The sequence below is a fragment of the Capra hircus genome, chromosome 14, assembly GCF_001704415.2.
Source record: "Capra hircus breed San Clemente chromosome 14, ASM170441v1, whole genome shotgun sequence".
NCBI lineage: Eukaryota > Metazoa > Chordata > Mammalia > Artiodactyla > Bovidae > Capra > Capra hircus.
The window spans coordinates 80,247,765-80,266,826 of NC_030821.1; the positions used below are offsets into that span (position 1 = coordinate 80,247,765).

The window sequence follows — 19,062 nt, forward strand, 5'->3', positions numbered from 1 at the left end:
GGCAGCCCCAAATGCCAGCTCCAACCCCTTGAGCTCCCGAGGCCTGGGGCCAGTCATTCCACTTTGCTGCCATCCGTGTTCCTTGACCTCCCGTTTCTGCAGTCAGATTCTTCCCCAAAGCTGGGGGTGGGATGGAACGTGGCAGGCGGGGCAGGGTGCTGGTGCCCCTGGTGGTCAGAGGGTGGTGTGGGCGATGAAGAGAAGACTCCGTACTAGGGTCGCCCGGGGCCTGGCATGAGGGGCTATGGGGTCTGGCCCCTGCCCAGGACGGGCCGGAGCCCAGCTTCTTGGATCAGGTGAGGGAAGGGAGGGGGTCTGGGGGGGCCTGCCCAGGGGTGTCTACAAGGACAGCGGGTCAGGGTGTGTGTGTGCGTGCATGAGTGTGTGTGTGTGTGTGTGTGTGTGTGTGTATGTGTGTGCTGTGTAGGGAGTCCAGTCTCAGCATACCCCACCCAACCCCACCCCCGGAACCTCACTGCAGCGTTCACTCTGGTGGTGCCCCGAGTGCCCTGGCAGGCGATGTGGGTCACAAACGGGGCCAGGGCTGTGGAACTTGTCCCTCCTGGGCTGACCTCCTTTGTGCCCACGGCGCCCGCGACCTGCCGGCCCCAGATTTAGATGCGTGAAGATCTTCAGCTCCCCAGGCCCTGAGAAGGTGGGGAAGGCTATTTCCCAACCAATACAAGGAGAAAAGACCCAGGATTTCTCCCTGCCCTGGCCCCTCCCTGCCCTTGGAGCCCGAGCGCTGATCTGAGGGTGGGGGATGGTTCCTCACCTTCACCCCCCGGGCCCCCCTAAAGTGTGGCACCCCCGCCTCTTGGCACCGCCAGCAGGGCCTGGACCTACCTGGCCCAGAGTGAGGGGAAGTGCTGAGCTCCTGGGACCCCTCCAGTGCTGAGATGCGTGTGTGTATGCTGGTGTGTGTGTGTGTGTGTGTGCACAGAGCCCGCGCATGCACACACGCACCACACCTGTGTCAGTATGTGTGCCCGCAAGTATGCACACGGGGGCATGACCATGGGTATGGCGCACCAGTGTGCACACAGGTCACACACGAGGGCACTCGTGTGTGTGAACGTGAACGCAGGCACAGGACGCCTGTGCAGACCCCACGGGCGTGAGAGCATAGGCGTGTGGGTTTGTCATGTGTGTGTGTGCTCGGCTGGCATGTGCGTGTGGCTGGAGGAGGGGGGAGTGGCAAGCCTGTCTGCCCTGGAGAATCTGGGGGGCCCAAGGAATAAAGCTGCTCGGATTGTATAAAGGTCATGCTGTGCTTTTCACAGCTCCAGGGAAGGTGTGAGGTGCTATCTGCGAAATTTAAATTGGGCCAAATGGTGACTGGCAGCGTCCTGGGCTTGGCAACCAGGAGACACCAGTTCCACCCCCCTCTGAAGGGCTGCCCACCCCATGCCCAGCCCCCACGCCCTGGCCCCACTGCAGAGTGCCCTTATCCCCTCCCCGGAAGTGCTCCTCCTCCTCCAGGAAGCCTGCCCTGAGTGCCCCAGGGAAAGTGCTCCTTTCTCTCCTCAGGACCCTGCCCACGCAGGACAACTGAGCCACACGTCTCTCTCACAGCACTTGTCTCCCCCACAGTATCTATTGGGAAGGTTTCAGTGGACGGTAACAGAAATCCATCTCAGCTGGCTTAAACCACAAAGGGAATGGACTGACCCCTGTAAATGAAGACATTATGGGTTTCAGGCAAACTGTGATCAAGGTTCCAGCTCTGCTTCTCTGCTAATCTCTTTGTTTTGCCTTGTCCTCATGCCTTGACTTTGTCTTCATAATGGCCCTCTTCACAGAGCAGGATGAATCAGCAGCCATATTCTTACCTGCAGCCCACATAGTCTTCCTCATTACACATCTTGTACCTCATGGTGCAAGGTAACTGCTTGAGCTCCAGTTGTTGCGTCTGTCTTCTGGCTAGCAGGAAGGCAAAGCGGAGAAAAGAGGTCTGCTCTGCTCTTTACAAGCGCTTCCCAGAAGTTGCTCACATCACTTCCTATGAATCCTGTTGGTCAGAAAGTAGACTCGGGCGGCCCCACAGTGAAGTCTTTATTCTGGCAGCTACTCACCCTGCTGCAGACCCAGGGCTCTGTTCCGAGGAGGGAGGGGCACTGGTTGATGAGGGCCTGGGCCCGGTGGCTACAGAAGTGCTGAGGTGATCCCAGCACAGGGCCTGCCCTCAGGTCTGGGCCGAGCCCTCAGCCAGAACCCGACACCCATTGGCAAGCGGAGCCATGCCCGCCGTGGGAGCCATGGCCCAGGGGTGGCCTCCCTTGGTCATCCACAGATCACTGGGGGCGTAAGCCTCAGATCCAGGTCAGGGGTGACGGGGGGCATTAGAGTTGGTCAGACACATGCCCACTCTGGGCAGGGAGGAGGCAGCGTGGGCCAAGACGGGGAAGACTTCCATGGCCAGGCATGGGGGAGACTACCCACAGGGAACAGCCACTCAGAGGTGGACCATCCAGATGAGGAGATGGGCTGGCCTGCCTCAGAGGAGGGGGCGGGCATGGTGTCCAGGATGGCGCTGCCCACCCCGTGCCTGTGCTCGCCCAGGGTCCGAGGGCTGCGTGTGGCTATGAGGCCTGCAGAAGGGCCCGGCCTCTGCCCAGCGAGCCCCCAGCGGCCGGACCCGCCACCTGAGCTGCCCGCCTCCTGCCCTCCTGCCTCGCCCCAGAGCCCCGAACCACGGGGGCCGTTCTCACTCACTGGCCATGCAGGGAGCCAAAGTGTCATTTAATTAATTAACAAGTCCTCTCCTGCCGTGGGAGGCAGTTTTTAGCACAACCCAGTTTGACGGCGCGAGTAGAGTCGTTGGCAGCTGGGTGCCTGGGCCGGACTCCCACTCAGAGGTCTGTGGGTGCCCCAGCCCCAGTCACCCTGAGCTCACAGGAGTCCCTGCGTGGTTTCCAGGCCCGCCCAGCATCGCTGCTGCCCCCTTGCCCCTCCCCTTTGGTGGTGGACAGTTGGCGCAGAGTGACCAGGGGGCAAAGCAGAAGCAGAGGCAAGACCAGCTGTGCCATGGGAGGGGGGCCCTTGGCTTTAGGCGGCCCTGGGTTCAAATCCCAGCCCTTCCTGTGCCCACTGCTGCCTCCAACTGGGCCTCAGATGCCTCATCTGTGAAGCGGGGCGAAAGTGTCCCCCTCACAGGTGTGCCGTGTCAGCGACCAGCAGGGACCTGCACACAGTAGGTGCCCAATAAGTGCCATTCTCCATCTCTTATTTCCACTGTAATGGGGCGGGGCGCCGCTGCATTCAGAGTGCCAAGGCAGGGAAGACAGGACACCGAGAGGGTGGAGGCAGAAAGGGGGAGCCAGGGAGCCACAGATGAGTGTGGAGGGCGGGGCCACGCAGGCGGGGGGCGGTCTGTCTCAGCGTCATGGCAGGGGCGGCCTGTGAGCTGCTGTCCCACCCAGAGTGCCCCAAGGCCCGGCCGTCCCAGCTTTGAGGCCCTCGCCCCAGACATGTGTTGTCACTGGTTGTGTCTGACTCTTTGCAACCCCGTGGACTTTAGCTCACCAGGCTCCTCTGTCCATGGGATTCTCCAGGCGAGAATACTGGAGTGGGTTGCCATGCCCTCCCCCAGGGAATCTTCCCAATCCAAGGATCAAACCCACATCCCCTGCATTGCAGGCGGGTTTTTTACTACTGAGCCACCAGGGAAGCCCGACAGACTCACAGGAAGCTGCAAAATTGGCACAGAGAGAGAAGCCCTTCATCTGGGAATGGCATCATTTCACCTTCATGCCTGAAAGGTCTTTTCCTGGACACAGAAGTCTGAACCGCCCTTGGAAAACAAGCGTGCCCCTTCTGTCTGCCTCCACGGTTGCTGATGAGACGGCCAAAGTCATTTCGATAATTTCCCCCTTACAGATAACTCGTTATTTTCCTTTGCGCTTTTCATGAGTTAACTGTCTTTCGTTTTTAGCAGTTTGATCTTGACGTATCTGACAATGAATTTCTTTGGTTCACTGATCTTGAACCTGTAGGATTATGTATTTTCACTAATCTTCAGCTATTTTTTCTTCAAATAGTTTTTCTGCATCACAATTTCTTGTCTCCCTCTGAGATCCCGAGTCTGTGAATATTGGACCGTCTGATAGTATCCCTCTGGTCCCAGGGGCTCTGTTTCTCTTCTCTTAATCTCAGCTCTCCTCTTGCTCATAGCAGAGACTTTGATTTGACCTGTGTTCATGTTCTCCTCTCGGCCGTCATCCCTGGCCTCGGATGCGGGGTAGCTCCTCTCGGCCACGCTCAGTGCACCGGCCGCCGCCGCCGCCTGCGCTCAGTGTGCCGGCCGCGATTTCTTCTGTGTTCGCCCTTCTTCTCTGGGACTCCACCCCTGGGTACTTTTCACCTTGTTTATGTATTTTTCAGTTGTTATGTTTCCGTTTCTTTCTTCTTCATGTCTATATTTTCTGAGGTTTCTATATTTTTTAATTTCAAGAGTGTTTGCCCATACTGATTGGAACATTTTTATAATGGCTGCTTTTAAATTTGTGTTTGGTAATCCTAACATCTGTGTTATCTCAAGTTGGCTCCTGTTTATTGTTTTGTGCCATGCAAAACACAAGTTGTGATTTTCCTGTTCTTTTGTATGCCAAATTGTTTTGGATTGCATCCTAGAAATCTTGAATACTACTTTATAGGCTCTGGATGTTGTCCGAGTCCCATGGAGATGTAGATACTTAGGCTGCAGCAGACAATCTAACCAGTCGCATTCAGGCTGCAGGCTCTGACCAGTCTTCAGGGGCTGGGATTCCTACGTCAGGTCAGAGTTTAGAGCCTTTTGTTGCTCTTCAGATCCATCCTATGTGAGCATCTGCCGGTCATTCTGCGCTTGGGTAGTATCTGCCCTGTAGCTCGTTTCTTAGACTTTTGGCACACCGTTCACCATCCACATCCACTTAGCTTGACCTTTGGCAATCACACACAAGTGAGGGTCGCTTTCCCACACCCTTTCTCTCTGTTCTCTGATCCTTCATTTCCTGGGATGCCTTCCTTTTGGTCTTTGGCCAAAGGGAGGGGTTTTCATTAAAATGCTCTGCTGTGTACTTCTAGGGCTGTGTCCATACCCAGGACCAAGTGGAGTGAGGAAAGGGTGACGGAAAAAAATGTGAGAAAAAACTGGCATTCTTGAGCGCGCAGCTTCTAGTTGGAGAGGGTATCTCCCCTCCACTGGTACGCTGAACGCCTGCAGGCCCGCTGTTGTCGCCAGCTGAAGCCAAGCTGGCCACTATGAGGACTGCCTGGGGGCTGGGTGTTGGATGACAGAGCAAACAAAAATAAGCTGGGCATCTCCCCACCTCTCCCTTGAGCCATAACTGGAGGGATTTTCTCTGAACTCTTCTGGTGGCTCTGATGCCTATTCCAGACTTCAGCCTGCCTTGAGTCTAAGCTGCAGGACACGAGGGACGAAGGGGAGAAGTTGCCAGTGAGTTGAGGGTGCTTCAAAGTCCAGTTTTCTTCTCAGGCGCCTGCTGGCCTTCACTTGCCAGAGTCCTCACGCAGCTGCTCTGTGTGACCTGTCCAGGTTTCATAGCCACGTTCAGTGAGGGGGTGTGTGTGCCTGCACCGTCCTACGTAGAACCGAACCCCAGAGACTTTGACGCCAATCTCCCCTCCCTATGGCCTCAGCCACCAGGGTGTCTGTGCACGTGTGGTCAGTCGCTTCAATTGTGTCTGACTGTTTGTGACCCTATGGACTGTGGCCCGTCAGGCTCCTCTGTTCATGGAATTCTCCAGGCAAGTATACTGGAGTCAGTTGCCAGGCCCTTCTCCAGCGGATCTTCCTGACCCAGGGATCAAACCCACGTCTCTTATGTCTCCTGCACTGGCAAGTGGGTTCTTTACCACTAGCGCCACCTGGGAAGCCTTCAAATGGGAGAACGTAAGAGGGGATGGGTCCCCCTGTTTAATTATCTGTGTTTCCAACATGGGGGAGTCACAGACCCTCCATCTGGAACGCGAGGGAGGGTCTAGGCTTGACCTGCCAAGCCAAGCATCACCCCACGTGCAGAAGGCCGGGGTGAAGCTAACCGGGCCACGTGATGCGGCCGGCAAGGTCCAAAGCCATCACTGACCACTCGGCCGAGCACGGCTCCCCATCTCTTGAGTCACCCAGAATTCAGGAAGGGTGGGTGGGCAGGAGCGTCGTCCTATGACCTTCTGAAGATGTGTGGACCCTCCCCGCACTGCCTAACAGTAACCTTCCCTCTTCGACTCTCGAGAAAAGCCTTTATCTTCCTATGAGATGCTGGCCCTCTGAGCCTTCAGACTTCTTTCTAGAGGCTTATTTATTTTTGGCCGTGCTAGTGTTTGTTGCTGCACGTGGGCTTTCTCTGGTTGCAGCGAGCGGGGTGTGTGCTCCTCACTGAAGTTCACAGGCTTCTCACAGCGGTGGTTTCTCTTGCTGTGGGGCGCGGGCTCTCGGCGTGCATGCTCTGTAGTTGCAGCGCTCAGCATGGGCTCAGTAGCTGTGGCGCGTTGGCGTCGTCGCCCCATGGCCCGTGGGATCTTCCTGGACCAGGGATCGAACCTGTGTCCCCTGCGTTGGCAGGCAGATTCTTAATCACTGGACCACCAGGAAAGCTGCCCAGAGATATTTGTTCCAAAGTTCTCATCCTCTTCTATCACTAAATGGATGGAAGAACCAGCCTCCGTTAAGCGAACAGCATTCTCAGGACCGAAAGCTGGTGGGTCTCCCCAGGGTTGGGGAGCGGTGAGGGTGGATGGGGCCACCGTGGGACTGAGTGTTGACTTCTGCCCTGCGGAGGGGACATGGCCACCACGCACAGCCGTGACAGCGGGGATGGGAGGTGTCCATGCTCCCACGGTGACAGCAAGACAGAGTGGTGGGGGAGCGCATGCCATGGCCACTGCTGACAGCGGTGTGGATATTGGGGCCTGGGTCCAGCCGCGGGGATCCCCTCTGTCACTGTCATGTCCGCTGCCCCCCAATGTGTGAGCCCAGCTTTACCTCAGCCGGTGGGGGCTGGACGCTGGCCACGTCTGGCCCGTGGGGTCCTGGACAGGAGTTTGGCTGAAGCCGCTGGGCTGTTGGTTGAGGATACAGTATTCTGCCCGGGGCCTCCCTCCTCGGCTGCCCCCACCCCTGTGCGACTCAGGAGTGGGGTGAGCTGTCACCAGTGAGACCCCGACCCAGTCCGGGGTGGGGGGAAGAGAGGTGGTGGCCTACAGCCAGAGTCCTGTCCCTGGGTCCTGAGAGACTGGTTCACTGTGGAGAGTGGACCGGAACAGCTTCTGGGGTGGGTGGGGGAGAGGCTGCGCTGGGCGCCTTCATCCCGGGGGTGCCCGCCGGCCCCGCGGGAGCACAGACGGCTCTGCAGAGCTGCCCCAGCCTGGGGTGAGGGCTCGGCCCCTGCAGCGCCCACCCACCAGGCCTGGGCTATGGGCTGCTCTGCAGTGAACGTGAGGAGGCTCCTTCCAGCCAGGCTGTTGGCACAGAGTGAGCTGGTGGAGGCTGGCAGCAGTGCTGGGGAGCTTGTGCCTGGCCTGAAGGAGAAAGGGGTGCCTGCTACCCCCACCTCGAAGCCACCTTGAGCCCCAGGACCTGGGGGAGGGGCCAGGCCTGCTCACCGCTGACCCTGCTCCTCCCCGGCTCCTCCCAATGTGGTGACTTGGTGGAGCTAGATTTCAGCAGCAGAGCTCGAAGCAGAAGTAGATGATGGTGAGGGAGGTGGGAGGGGGGTTCAGGATCGGGGACGCATATACACCCATGTCTGATTCATGTCAATGTGTGGCAAAAAACACTACAATATTGTCAAGTCATTAGCTTCCAGTTAAAATACATCAATTAAAAACAATAGATGGTGGGATGGAGCTGGAGGGGAAGCTTCATGGCTGGGGGCCCGGGGTGGGGGGCCTTAGATGGCGGGGGACCGCAGGTGCCTCCTCCACACAGAACCACCCTGCTGCCTGTGGGGGCTCATGGGGGAGTGACTCGGTCGGGATCCAGACCCAGATGCCGGACGAGGACATGTTCCCAGTCCCCCAGGTTCCCAGACAGGACCTGAGCACCACTTCCACGCAGGGCTCCAGCCCCAGGGGGGACCTCCTGCCTCCAGGCCAGGCGGAAACCCGGCCTCAGGCACAGGTGCAGCCCTGAGCCTGGTCTGAACCCTGCCTTGCTGGACAGTCTAGGGATCCCGTCCTTGGCTGTGGGGAGGCCTGGGTAGGAGAAGCAGGGGGCGGCGGTTGTGGGGATCCCGCTCTGAGCTGGGCACCGGCTGCATGATGTCCGCCAGCAAGTCCACGCTCCGTCCGGGGCCCACATGCTGCTGCCCCTCCCCTCTGCGCCCAGCCCGACTGGACTCCTGGTGGGAGAGGCAGGGCCTGCAGTGCCGTGGCGACTCCAGCGGCGCCCCCTCCCCTTTTTTTTAAGCCCCGTCGAGCCCTATAAATACTGCAGTGACCGCCAAGTACAGTCAACATGCCCAAGGCCTCCTGCCGCCAGTGCTGCCCACCCACTCGGTGGGCACCAGGGCTGAGAGGCAGAGAGCCGAGGCTCTGAGGAGGTGGGGCAGGCCTGGGGCAGACCCCAGCTCCCCTCTGCTCGGGGCATGTTGGCACCGCCTCCCTTGCTTCCTGGTTATGGTGCCAGGCAAACAGGATGTTTTCTTTCTCTGGAGTCTCTGGGTCTCTGTTTTCCCATCAGAGAAATAGGGGTGACAACCCGGGTGGAGGTTGGACGTGGTCGTCTCTCCTCTCCTGATGCCCACTCCTGGAGGGGACAGGGGTTTCTCTGGCTTCAGTCTCTGCTGCCCCTGTGCTTGGGTCAAGACCCTTTGTGGATATTTGTTTGGTGTGTGGATGGATGGATGGATGATGGATGGAAGGATTAGATGGGTGGGTGGGTGGGCCGACGGATGGAAAGTTGAGAGGGTGGATGGATGAATGACAAGAACTAATGGCTGGAAAGTGCTGAACACGAGGGGCTCGGGCAGTGCGTGAGCCACACCACTGTGCTTTATCAGGGCTTGCCCCCTTCACCTCCAGGCAGCCGCTGCTCTCGGATGGCAAGTCCTCCCTGGATCTGTCAAGGCACAGAGGGAGGAGGGGCTTAGGAACTCACCGGGAGGACTGGTGGGGGAGTCCCAGGTAGGGGCAGGGGGAGGGGGCTCACGAAACCATAAAGCCAAAGTGGGTGTGCTCCCCAGCCGGGAGCTCTGCTCTGCCCTCCAAGGTGGTGGTGCCCACAAGTGAGAATGTGTGGAAATGCCAACGCAACTTAGGACACAGGGACATAGGGGGTTGTGGTTGGACTGGGCCTTGGTTCTCCTTCATCTCACCACAGGGACCACCATTCCTGGGCCCAGCCGGCCCTGCCGAGGCGTGGGAATGTGTCCCCATGCTGGACCCTCACTCAGCTGGTAAGCCTGCCTTGCTCACCAGCCACCTTGATGGAAATGAGGGAGATGCCTGGTGGTCTGCTCCACCGGCAACACCAGGGTAACGCCACCCAGTAACCCTGTACTGCCTGCGGGGCTTCAAGACCTGCATCCCACCACCTCGTAGCCCTGGGCACTCCCTGCGGTCAGGCTGAGGAAGCAGCCCACTGTGGTCCAGCCTGGTTCCCTTTCTCTCGGCCTCCTTCACCTCTGAGGGGCCAGAGATGCCGTCCGTTCTCGTGCTGGACACTCCCAAGGGTAACGGCGCACAGGGCCTGCTGGCCACAGGGAGAAGTCCCCAGCCATACCCTTCAAGCCCCCTTGTCCACCTGTTTTCAGAGCCCACAGCTCAGCCAGGGGACAGGTATCCGAGAGGGAGAAGGGACAGTCAGGGATCTGGGCTGAGAGAGAGACTTTTAGAGCTTGAGGAGTCGTGGGGACCCCAGGGAAAGGGACAGACAGCAGAGCCTCCAGCCCTGGGGACCTGGGCAGTCATCTGAGAGAGAGACGAGCACTGGACTGGTAGCCAGGAGCTCAGGCTCCAGTGCTGTGAAAGAGCAAGCCCCGGGCCGGGCAGCTTGGAGGGGCAACTCCGTGGCAGGGCCAGCCTTGAAGGCTGGGGGCCGACTGGGCATGGGTGAGAGGGCGCACCTGGAGAGTTGGTGCTGTGGGCTTGGGTCGGTGTCCTGAAGGCACTTGATGTGATGCTGGGTGATGGTGGCCCAGGAAGGGCCTTGAATGGGAGTTTCACGACCCCAAATGAGACCATGTGTGAGCTGGCAGAACAGGAGCACTGTGGAGCCAGTCCTGGGGAGGGTGCTCCCACTCAGACCCCTCACAGGCCCCCTGCGTCATCCCAGAAGGTGGGGCTGGCGGGCTTTCCGCCCACATACAGCACTATCATGAGGTTCAGTAGCTCTCTGGGTTGCAGGGAGGGAACCCTGGAAGCACACAGTTGTGATTTTGTAAAATGTTCTCGTTGAGGTCCACCTTTGTTCATTAGCATCTTGTGACCGCGGTTCCCTGCAAGTGCTGGTGGGGGTGGGGGACAGTGCATTGAAACCAGTTCTTGACTCTGAGTGTGAGAGTGTGTGTGACTGTATATGAGTGTGTGTGACTGTGTTTGTGCCAGTGTGTGCAGGGAGGAGGGGAGGGGAGATGGGGGAGCCCAGACAAATTCCCACGGGTTAGAGGAGCTTGGACAGAATTCCACCCAGGAGGTGGACAAGGTAACACTCTCCAGCAGCCACGGTAGATTCAAACCAGTCCTGCCTGGCAAACTCCTATTCATCCTTCAGCACCCAGTCCAAACGCTCCTTTTCTGGGAAATCTTTCCAACACCCTGGGAAAAATGTACTGTTTCCGAATGTGACCTTCTAACTCAGAAGGTAAAGAATCTGCCTGCAATGCAGGAGACCCAGGTTTGATCCCTGGGTTGGGAAGATCCTCTGGAGAAGGAATGGCTACCTGCTCCAGTGTTCTTGCCTGGAGAATCCCAGAGACAGAGGAACCTGGTGAGCTACAGTCTGTGGGATTGCAAAGAGTTGAACATGACTGAATGACTGACGATAATAAATAATAATAGACTTAGCACTCAGTAGGTGATTCTGTGGGCCTGTCTGTCTCCTTCTGCTCCTCTGAGACACCTCGAGGGCAGCACCCACATGGTGCCTGGCACTAGGGCTTGATGCCCCCCAAGATTCGATGATAAATCAGATAGGCCACATGCTCACACGTGCCCTGGGGCTCCAGTAGACCAGGCCTGGCTTAAGGGCTGGAAAGGCTTGGCAGGTGCTGGCCCACACGAGCCTCGCATCAGCCCGCAGAGCAGGGCACATTGTGGTCCGTGTCGCAGGCCTGAGGAAGCCAAGGCTCGGAGTCGCTGCTACCCTGCTGGCTTGTGGTAGAGCCGGGAGGGCGTGGTGCAGGGCTAGTGGGAGGCTGGGCAGTCGGCGGACGTGGCCACTGGTCTGGTGGCCCAACTGGAGAGAGAAGAGGAAGAGGGAGGGAAGAAGGAGCCTGTTTGTCCCTAAAAAGAGACCCGATATGGAAAGAACAAGGTGCTGTGTGCACAGAGCATCTGTGAAGAAATCAAGGGGCTTGCAGGCAGGAGCTACACTGGTCCTGGTGTGGGGGCTCCTTGGCAGAGAGAATTTACCACGCTACCCCCACAGGAACTCAAACCAAAGGCCCAGCTCCTGGCGCTCTGCCTGGGGGTGAGCCAGACCCTCGCTGGGTGCCGGGATAACCCCGACCTCTCCCTGCCCCTTGCTGCTTACTTGTCTTCCTCACAGACTTGCCAACTCCTCACCCCAACTCCCTGGGCTCCTGGGAAACGGCGCTGGGCTGACCGTCTGGGCTCAGGGTCCTGCAGAGGCGGTACCTTCTCCTCTGTCCATTTCCTGTCCTTGCCCTCTCCTCTCACACTCGGTCACCTGCAGATTAGCCGGCCCCTCTCCCAGGCCCATTCCTTCTTGGGGCTTGTCCGGTGATAACCAGGGGCCCTCAAACCGGTGGAGCCCTCCACGTCCTGGTGACAAGGGGGATGCATGCAGGACCGTGGGGCCGGCTTATGGCAGCTGGAAAGGCGTGTCCTCCACTGCTGCTCCCGGTCCTGTGTCTGGGGCCAGCCATGGGGCCACCAAACTGCTCGGGAGGCCACGGACCGTGGCTGTCTCCAAGACAGAGAAGCAAGCACCCAGGATCACTGGCTGCCTTGGCCGGTCCCCAAGGTGTCCCCTCCGGTGTCTGTCTTCCCACTCCTCCGGGTCTCATCTCCCACAGGAGCACTGTGGGCTGCCCTGTGGCCCGGCGTGGCCGGCACGCTCACCGCCCTCACAGGGTCCCAGCTTCACCTGGGCCCAAGTACCGCCGCACAGCACGTACACCGAGAATCGTAATCTTGGGCTGAACTGCGTGCTGTGGAGCGGAAGGTAAGAGGTGCTCTTCAACCCCGCAGCCTGTGATCTTACGGCCACTACAGGCTGAGAGCCCCAAGGGGCGCCAGGTTGTGACGCGGAGGTGAGGCCCTGGCTGGGTGTCAGGGACAGGCCTGGGCCCCCAGAGCTGCCGAGGCCCCTTGGGACCTGTGGGTGCCCCGCCCTCACCCCCCGTGGCTGAGGGAGAGAAGAGGTGGTCAGAGCAGCTGGCATGGTCAGGACGGACGGCTACCCCTCAAGACTTCCCCATGCTAGGCGTCCTCGTTGAGGGGGCCGTCCCTGACCCTCAGCCCCCTTTGGTCCCCACACCCCCATTCTTCTGTACAGCCTCCACCCATGTTCCCATGCACATCTGTGTGACTTGCAGCCCACCTGCTAAACAAACCACAAGCACTGCGACAAGGGCTGTGTCTTCACAGGGACTGCTAGGTGGGCCCCATCGTCACCGTCTTACTTGGTGCAAGAGCCCAGATGGCTGCTGGGAACACAGTCCTTGGGAGGAAGACATTTCCTAGCCTCCTTTGCAACTAAAAGTACCCAAAGGACCCAGTTCTGGCCAAGCGGAAGGTGATAGTGTAAGCAGGTGTACAATATCTAGGAACTGTCTTTAAAAGGATGGGATTGGGGATGAGTGACTTTCCACTGTCCAGTTCTCCTTCTTGCTATTGAAAAGCAGATGTGATGGCTGGCACTTACACAGCTACCTTGTGCCATGAAGCAGAGGGCCCATTTGAAGATCAGAGAAGCAACAAGATTAAACGAGTCTGGGATACTGATGATTGTGAGGAGCACGCTCCCAGCCTTACAGCCTATTTGGGCTAGAATGTGTAATACTGATCTTATTTCAGTCACTGTTATTGGAATCTTCTGTCATTAGCAACCAAATCTAATTGTATGGCATCCCCAGGGCTTAGTATGTTGCCTGACACTGGAAATAAGATTGTTGAATGAATAAGTGATGACAAACAGGATGAGATTTGGCAAGAGGAGTCTGGACGCTGTGCCAGGTAGCAAGCCTGGGTGGTGGGTGTAGAACAGACAGATGGCTCCTTGGGGCGTGGAGATGCCTCCTCCCACAAAGATGGAGAAGAAGCAGGCTCTGCTACTTCCTAGGAGGGGCGGCAAACTCTTCCTTCACAGAGGATGTGATTAGCAAAGATGACACTCAAATGCTCCTGTTGGGATTTTCTTTTACTTTTTTTTTTTTTTTTTTTTTGCCACTCCTGCTTGGTGATAAATACCTTGGGAGGCTGTTACGAGTTTCATGCTCAGTTTTTAAGAGCCTGGGGCTGTGATGAGACTGGTCTTGAATGGTTGAGGGCAAGATTCTTCTCTCGGTCAGACCCCTGTGGGGTGCTGGGCCTGTGCCAGAATTTTCCCAGCACACATCCCCCTGTGACACTGCCCCCCCCACAGGTAACAGGGGCGACGTGGCATGCCACCCCCCCCCCCGCCCCTCCCACACCTGCGCTCTGGCACTCTGCGGCCTCAGAGGCTCCCACATCAAAGCTTTGGAAAATGTGCCCAGAGGAGGTGTCACTGCTCAACATCACCCAGCAACACAGGTGTAGGTGTGGTGATAGAACAGCCTAGGCTCTGTGGGGACACTGAGTGAACACTGCGGCCCTGTGCGCGTCTGAGGTCAGCTTTAGTGGGCGCTGCACAGAGGGTCCTCCAGAAGCGGGGCACAGGGGGAGGATGCGACTCACAGACAGATATCTTGTGGGGGCTGCGGCAGCTTCCTCCCTCCGCTTTTCCTCTGGGGGTCTCTTAGACGTCCCCTTTACCACCTCCCTCCTGGTTCTCCCAGGGGGAGGTCCTCTTGGAGGGGCCCGCGCTACTGCTTCTGAGGGGTGGGGTGGGACGCTAGAGGGCTTGCCCCAGATAAAGAGGAAGCAGCAGGTACTCAGCACTGGCTCTGGGCTGGCCCTGCTGGCACCAGACCAGGGTCCCCCACACTCGGATCTAACACCTGATGATCTGAGGTGGAGTTCATGTAATAATCACGGAAATAAAGTACACAATGAATGCAACGCCCCAAACCATTCCCCTTTCGCCCCCAAAATTGTCTTCCACGGGTCCCTGGTGCCAAAACAGCTTGGGACGCCGCTAGACTACTCTGTTGGGGGTTGGGGAACTGGGTCGGCAGGAAGCACACTCTGCAGGCGGTCGTCCTGGAGGAGGTGTGGTCCTGTTTCCCCTCCTTCCCTCCACCAGCCCCAGCACGGGGCGTGGCCCCGCATCCTAAGCTCCACAGCCAGGCGCTCTGGAGACCCGTCCCCATAAGGCCCTCCGCGGAAAGGCTTTGGTCTGCGCCCCCGCAGGTGCGGATCAAGGCGTGGCGTACAGGGGCGCGGCTCCTCTCGGCAGTACCCGTGGGCCGTCCTAGACCTGGGCGCCGACCCTTCTGTCCTCGGCTCTCCAGTCCAGGCCCTGCGTGGTCACTGCGTCGCAGCGGCTCTGCCTCTCAGACCCTTGAGATCTGGTTGGGCCTCCGAAGCGAGTCCTCCCACTTCGTGTCTAAGTGACCCTGCTCCGCAGATGGGAAGACATAGCCTCGGAGAAGCGAGTAAGCCGGCCCCGAGGCCGGTACTTGATGCACGGTACTTCGTGTCTCTCGAGGACCACACATCCCGGCGACCGCAAGCGCGCCCGCCGGGCGCAGGCTTTCTGGCCCAGTCGGCCGCCGTCCCAGGCCGTTTCCGCCGCCCGCGCGGGGCCCTCTGGGACTTGTAGTTCCGAGTCGGACACCGCCCTCGGCGTGTCCGTGGCTCTGCGGCCATTGGCTGACGCGACGGGCGGGGGCGCCTCGCGGCCCTCGCCGCGCGGGAGGGTCGTCACGTGATGTTTGGGTCCTGGCTCCGCCCCCCGCCCCGCCCCGCCCGCCTAGAGCGCACAGAGCGCGCCCGCGAGCTACCCAGGCCCAGGTGAGGCGGCTGCGCGCGGCGGAGCCGGGCCAGCGGCGGCGGACCGGCGGGGCGAGGCTGGGTCGGCTCGGGGCCGCGCTCCCCAAGGCGGGGGCGGTGCCGAAAGGGGCGCACGGGCCCCGCGGGGCCCGCGGGGTCCGCGGGGCCGGGGGCGGGGCGGGGCGGGGCGCGCGTGGGGCGGGCGGGGCCTCCGGGAGGGGCGGGGCTGCCGTGGGCTGAGGCCTGCAAGGGGCGGGGCCAGGGGCGGGGCGGGTCTCGGGGGCGGAGCGCTTGTGCAGGGGACCCGGTGCCCACTTGGGCACCGGGATGGTTCTCATCGTCCGCGAGTGAGAGGCAGCCGTCGAGGGAGAGCCCGGCTCCGCGTGCCTCCTCTCCGGCCCTTCCTGTCCTCCCTCCACGTTTGGCTTGAAACGTGCCTCCTGGGCACCGAGGATGAGGGCTCTCCCGCCTGTCCACCTTCTGTTGACCCCGATCTCTGCTGCCTCAGTGGACGCTCTTCAGGGACCTCCTGTCGGGAGACTCAAGTCTCACTCATGCCCTCTGGGCTCCACGCGCGGCGTCCACTGTGGCGGCCACTAGCTAGCGAGGCGCAGGCCTGGAATACTGCGGTCACGGCAGAAAGTTCTGAGGGTGAAGCAGCGGGACTAGAGGGGCCTCTGCCATGGCAGCTACGCCTGGCTCTCTCCTCCCCTGCCCTCTTCCTGCCCACGTCTTGGTTCCTGGCTGGATGGCTCCTCACCGTCCTTCCAGTGGGTCTCAGCCCACTTTCCTGACCACTCTTTACTATCACTACCCTGGTTCAGATCCCTTCCCTTTTCCTTCCCAGCACTTCATGTTTTGTGTTTGTCACTTGTTTGCTTTTTTTCTGCTTTATCCTGGGTCCCCGTGAGGCAGGGGTTGCGATTGTTTCTCACTATAGCCCCAGTGTGGACACAGTGTCAGGGTGAGGGGGCATCAGGGCAAGCATGTCAGTATTGGAGTGCTTCGGTCTGTTACAGTGGTACTTCCTAGTGGCTCAGCCTCATACACTGCAGGTCCTCAGTAGAAACCTCGTTCAGCAAATGCTTGCCCAGGAGTGGCTGTGGGAGAGTGGCGGTCCAGGAAGACTTCCTGGAGGAGGTGGAGCTTCCTGGCCCCCTGCACATTTCTCTCCTCCTCTGTTGGCCTGTTTGCCCTGGCTGTATCCCCGCTGCCTTCCCTGGGTGGTCCTCTGCAGGCCCTGAGGTGGGCGCCTAGGCACAGGCACTGCTGTCTGGGGGTTTTGGGTCTTGTGGGCAGACAGGAATCCTTAAGTCCCCTCCTGTAAGGTGATGGTCGGTCGGGACCTGGTTCCTGCCTTCTGCTCCAGCCGCGTCTTCCACCACTTGCTTTGTGTGGCTCGCCAGGGCACAAGCTCTTACTTCCTGCACACCCCATGTCTTTTGTCACTGATATGAGACTGTCTGTGTCTTCCTCTTAGAATGCCTTGTACTCCGACTGTCCCCTACCTCCCCTGGGTTGGTTCAGCCATGTCTGTGCCCATGGCTCACAGCACCCTGCTTGTTACTGAGAATTTGCTTGCTCTCTGACTAGTGTTGGGACTAGTGTTTGGGAGAAGTGAACTGTTGTTTCGACCTTTTTTTTTTTTTTTTATTTTAATGCGCACAGGCATGTCTGTGGTTGCTGGGTTTGTTTTGATTGTATTATTTGCTACAAGAGGAATTTAATCTGGGTGGCTCAGTCCAGCCATAATTCTTTCCTTTATTTGAATGGTGATTTGTGACATCAGTAGTAATGATGGGCTGGCTAGGCTGTGAAGGTAGCGGCCTCTGAGATTTGGCTGTCTTCTGCCAGAACACCCAGCACTGCCTGGCTTGTAAGCGTTTGCTGGATCCGTAAATGGAGCAGTGGGTGATGAAAGACGAAAGTGGAGGGAGAATGAGCAGATCAGAGTGAAGGGGCCTGTTCTGCCTCCTCCAGCGGTGTTGCCCGGGGGTGTTTGATGCTGGTTCTTGGGCATGTCCTTGCTCTCTGCTCTGAACGTCCTTGTCCTGTGCGGGTGCCTTAGGGCAGAGGAGGCAAATACCACTCACAGATTTTCTTGAAGCCAGACAGGAGAATCAGAGACGAAATGTGGATAAAGTAACTGCTTAGGGCAGTCACTCGTACCACAAATATTAGTGCACACTATCATCTGGGAGACAGTAGTGAACCTGACGTATAGCATTCTTGTTGCTGTAATAAATAGGACCGTTTTAAACAGTGATAATTGTGCCGGGGTCCAGCCCCGGTGGATCCAGGGTAATTCGAAGCAGGGACGGAGTCAGTGTCCTAGGAGTTAATTGCTTAATTAAAGATATGCAGGGAGATAAGAAAGAAATAGTGTAGTTAGGAAAATACTAGTGGAGAAAAAGAGGCTGAATAACTTGGTTTACGTGGAATACCAATAAAATCTCAAGAGATTTGCACGTAGGCCACCGGCACCCACTTGAATAGCAGAAGGTGCCCCACCTTGGGCTCCCTCTCACGTGGATCTTAGAAGCCAGGGCAAAATTAGCAGGCTTGGCAAGTACCCATGCTCCAGATGGGAATTCAGCCAGAAAAACGGAGAACAAGAAAGAAAGACACGGGGGAATCAGTCTTTGCAGAAACTGATCCGTTTTCTTTATTTTCAGGTTTGCTTAAATACCTTTTGTTACGCATAGAGACAAACGGAAATTTTAAAGTCACACGGGGGTCGGCAGTCCTGACCTTTATCAAAATCAGGTGCTTCATATTAATGTATACAAAAAGGTCTTAGGGGTTTTACGTCATCTCTTGGCCAGGGGGCCTACTAACATTTTATGATCCTTTCTTTCTGATAATGGTCAGTCAACTAAAAAACTTATTTTCCAGGGGTGATTTTTCTTAAACCAGGCACCACCTTCCGAAGGTACCAGATAAAGTTGCATCCCTATAGGGTGAGGGTGTAGTGGGTTACAATTAAGAAAGGAATTTACTTAGCCTAAGGTTTAACATGATTAATCTTAAAGGTTAATACTTATTTCTCCTATATGCTAGTTATATATTCATTAACATGTATAAGGGCAGGGGATTTAGCAGCAAACATTGGCCCAATAAATGAAAAACCCTTCACCAGCATGATTTTTATCTTTAGAAAAACCCAATGCTAACTAACACTTTCAAAATCCTCCAAACTCTCTGTGCTGTTTATGGTTGAGAGGGTGTGAACAATCATGTACATAGTAGCAAGAGTGTGGATAATCCTGTCATACAAGCTAGTCTGTCAGCAGAGAGGTTTGACCTGAGACACCCTTGTCACGCCCAGAAATTTTTATTAACTGGAGTTGTAGGTTAACTTCTTCTCTGAGAGAGGTGGGGGAAAGCCCCTCGTAAAGTCAGAGGTATAGGTGAGAGCATAAATCAGTAAAGTAGGCAGACTCTGGTTTTGGGGGTAGATGCTGGGGAACAGGGGGTTTCCTGAGGCTCGATCCCGCCTTTGCCTATGCCGAAGCCTCATTCCTCATGACCTTTGCCACGGGCAGAGTTCCTCACGCTGGCTCCCGGCATAATTGTTGTGAAGAAGATTAGGTGGCGTGATAGAGAACGGAGCACTAGCGATAGAAGGTGAGTTGGAAGTGCTGTTGCCGAGGTGCGGGCGCCGAGGCCCTGGGAGGGGCTGTGGGAGTCAGGGAGTGTCCGGGAGGCTGGTGTGGCTGCCCCGCTTCTGAGCAGCCCTCTGGCTCTGGAGAGCTGGCTCCGGCCTGCTTGTGCGGCACACTCGTGGGAACACACGAGAAC

The 19,062-nt window shown here is 57.8% G+C and overlaps 1 protein-coding gene across 2 annotated transcripts in view; it reads left to right on the top strand.

The window, feature by feature from the left end:
* The window catches only part of TSNARE1 (t-SNARE domain containing 1), a 113,751-nt gene continuing 109,912 nt past the window's right edge, over positions 15,224-19,062 (top strand). For both annotated transcript variants that reach the window (XM_018058655.1, XM_018058650.1), the window contains exon 1: positions 15,224-15,282. The gene's annotated coding sequence lies outside the window, so the exon portion shown is untranslated. The remainder of the gene's footprint in view (positions 15,283-19,062) is intronic.